Here is a 3,418-nt window from a genome sequence, read left to right as displayed (position 1 = left end):
AAAAAAAAAAAGCAGGTACAGTGGTACATGCCTATAATCCTAGCATTCAGGAGGCTGACGCAATATGATCACCCTAAGCTTGAGGCCAGCCTGGGCTACAAAGTGAGCCTAAACTACATAGTGAGATCCTATCTCAAAAAACAACACTAATAAAACCAAAAAAAAAAGAAATATATTGTCAAATACAGAGTGTGTGCACTGGGTGTGGTGGCACACACCTGTAACCCCCTGCCTCAAGTTTGAGTCCAACCAGGACTATATAGTGAGTTGGACACTAGTCTAACTATATAGTGAGACTGTGTATCAGAAAAAAAAAGAAACTTCAAAGGTACGTCAAAGACAGATGAACTATTTCTTATCCTATAAACAAAACATGCTTCTCTTTTCGTCTCTTCCTCTACCCAACCCCCTGTTGCCTTTGCCATCTTCCATGACAATGAACTATTTCCCCTCTGCCAAGTGCCACCCTGCCTGGAAGCTGGTGGATTATGACCTAAAACCTGTACCAACTGTGAACTAAATAAATCTTTCCCCTAAAAAGAAAAAAATTAAAAAACAAAAAAAATAAAAATAAAAAATGTGCTGAAGTTCATATTAGAAGTACAAATAAAAAGATAACAATAACAGGAATCAGGGTAAAAAATCTTGTGTATATGGGAAGGGGATCTAGAGATGGTGGAAAAGGTAAGGACAAACAAAAAGAATTAAGACATTACCAACTCCACATGACAATCATTATGCACTACTAGTATGAACTAACTAAAAAAAGTGCCAGGCATGTTGACACATACCTGTAATCACACTGCTCTGGAGGCTGAGGAAGGAGGATCATTTCAAGTTTGAGGACAGCCGGGGCTACACAGTGAGTTCAAGGCCAGCTTGAACTGCATAGCAAAACCATGTCTCAAAAATGTAAAAATTAGGAAAAAAATAGGGCTAGAGAGATAGCTCAGCAGCATAAGCACCTGTCTGGCAAGCGCAAGGTCTTAAGTTTGATGCCGGGTACCTTAAAAATTAATAAATTAATTTAAAAATGAAACTAAAATGAGCTGGCTGTTGTGATGATTTATTTACCAGGTGTAGTGGCAAACATGGATAATCTCAGCACATGGGAAGCTGAGACAGGAGAATCATTATGAGTTCAAGACCACCCTGGGCTACAAAGCGAGCTCAAGGCCAGCCTGACTATAGAGTCCCTGTCTCAAAAATCTCAAAAAAAAAAAAAAATTCAAAGCTATATGTACCTTATTCTAAAAACCTTTGGGATTACAAATTCCAGGGCAAGGGCTGGCCAGATAGCTCAATGGGCTAAAGCGTCTGCTTAGGCAGAGCATAGTGGCCAGCAGCCAGGTTCAATCCCAGGCAGGCCAGGCCAGCCCCACCACCAGGGTGTGCTGAGATGGTGACTGAGACTGGGTGTGGTGGCGCACACCTGTAATCCCAGCCCTGAGGAGGCTGAACACAGGAGAATCACTACAAGTCCGATCTACGTGGTGAGACCCTGTAGACCCTGTCCTAAAATACATTAAAAAAAAAAAAAAAAATTCCAGGGTAGTTACAAACGAGTGACTACTTGCAATGGATTACATGTTGGACTACTGAAATCCTAATCTACAACATGATGCCGTGTTTAGAGATGAGGCCTTTGGAGGTCATCAGATCTGAGGGTGGAAGCCCTCACAAAAGGATTTGTGCTGTCATAAAAAGACCATACTTCTGTGGTCCCTACTCTGTCATGTGAGGATACAGGAAGTCAGCCATGTCATCTGCAAGCCAGAAGAGGGCACTCACAGGGCGTGACCATACTTGTACACTGACACAAACTTCTAGCCTCCAGAATTTCTGAAATGTAAGTCTGTTTTGTACAAGCACCCCAGTTTGTTACTGTGTTACAACAGCCCAAAAAAGGTTAAGAAAGTATTAAAATAGTATTATATAAACACGGATTTGGGCTGGGGAGATAGCTCAGTAGAGCAAGTGCTTGCCTAGCAAGCACAGAGTCCTGAGTTCAATTCCCGGTACCACAAAAAAAAATAAAATTAAATAAATAAATAAATAACCATACATTTCCCTTGGTTAAATTATTTTACTAGGCAAATCTGACTTTTTGTAAGATAGAAGTTCCATCGTGATTAAATGGTTCTTATCAGAGCCGGCCACATATATATATATATATGTGGTTCTTACCTCCAGCCAGCATGGCAGTAAGCACTATTCCACAGGACCAAACATCAACTGGTTCTGCGTGAAATTCCTTTCTCTTCAGAAGTTCTGGAGCAACATAAGGTAAAGTACCACACATCTTGTTCAATAAACGCTCACGATTATTATGCCGAAACACAGTAGCCAAGCCAAAGTCAGAGATTTTGAGGTTATCTACACAAAAAGGAAAAAAATGAGCACTGAATAATAAAATCTGCAAACTGATACATGCACAGAAACTAGGTTTCACTGGAAATATTGGTTGGTGGTGTTTCTAGACTCTTCTACCTTGAAAGATCCAACAGGAATTTTTTAATTTAAAAAAAAAAAAGTAAAAGATGTCACCCACACAAAAACTTGGAAAGACATCTTCATCTTTTCTCTTAAAGAGAAATACCATGAACACACAAACAATTTGCATGAGGTTAATGAAAGATACTGGAGTCAGCAGGGGCTGCCCTGCTAGAAAAGGACACTACAAACTTGGGTTGAAAGAAGACAAAGCCCTTCGTCAAGAAGTGTGAAGGGTAGCAAGGAGACTTAAGTAACACACGGCACAACTTTCACAAGCAGCAAACAAACTCAATTGGCAAGACAGTTGTTAAGACAAGTATGTTAAGATGTTTCAAACTGGAGGTTCAGAAACTGTGACTTCTTGTCAAAGTAGCTACATGGGGGATTGAAAAATGCTACACAATAAACAAACCAGAACAAAAAACTTTCACTTACCTTCCCCTCTTCAGCATAAACAAAGTGCAGGCAAGACTTTCAACTTATACTTAGTACATGTCTACTGTACCCAAGAGACAGATGTTATACAAGCCAGGGTAGAAGATAGGAGAAACCCTCTGGCATCAGAGAATGTCAATAGCTACAATCTAGTCAGAGGCCAATTTGGCTGAACAAAATTTGATATAGTCACTCGATGGAACTAGCAATTCTCACTTGTAGAGTCATAATCACAGAAATGAACTCAAGGGCCAGACAAATAGCTCAGCAGATTAAAGCATCTGTAAGCAGGCACAGGGGCTGGGGTTCCATCCCCGGGTCGGTCCCCAGGGCGTGCTGAGACAGTGAATGAGACTGGGTGTGGTAGCAGGAGCCTATAATCCCAGCACTTGGGAGGCTGTAAACAGGAGAATCACTATGAGTCCCATATAGTAGCGAGACCCTGAACACCCTGTACATGCTTCCCTAAAATACAGGAAAAAAAAAA

The 3,418-nt window shown here is 40.8% G+C and overlaps 1 protein-coding gene across 1 annotated transcript in view; it reads right to left on the bottom strand.

Moving 5' to 3' along the window:
• Chek1 (checkpoint kinase 1) overlaps window positions 1-3,418 on the bottom strand; it is a 37,984-nt gene that overhangs the window by 18,205 nt on the left and 16,361 nt on the right. The gene's annotated exons all lie outside the window — the stretch shown is intronic.

Source organism: Octodon degus, unplaced genomic scaffold (genome assembly GCF_000260255.1).
Source record: "Octodon degus isolate 3935 unplaced genomic scaffold, OctDeg1.0 scaffold00136, whole genome shotgun sequence".
Lineage (NCBI taxonomy): Eukaryota > Metazoa > Chordata > Mammalia > Rodentia > Octodontidae > Octodon > Octodon degus.
Note: the sequence above shows the minus strand (reverse complement) of the source record. Positions and strands in the feature narration are given on the sequence as shown.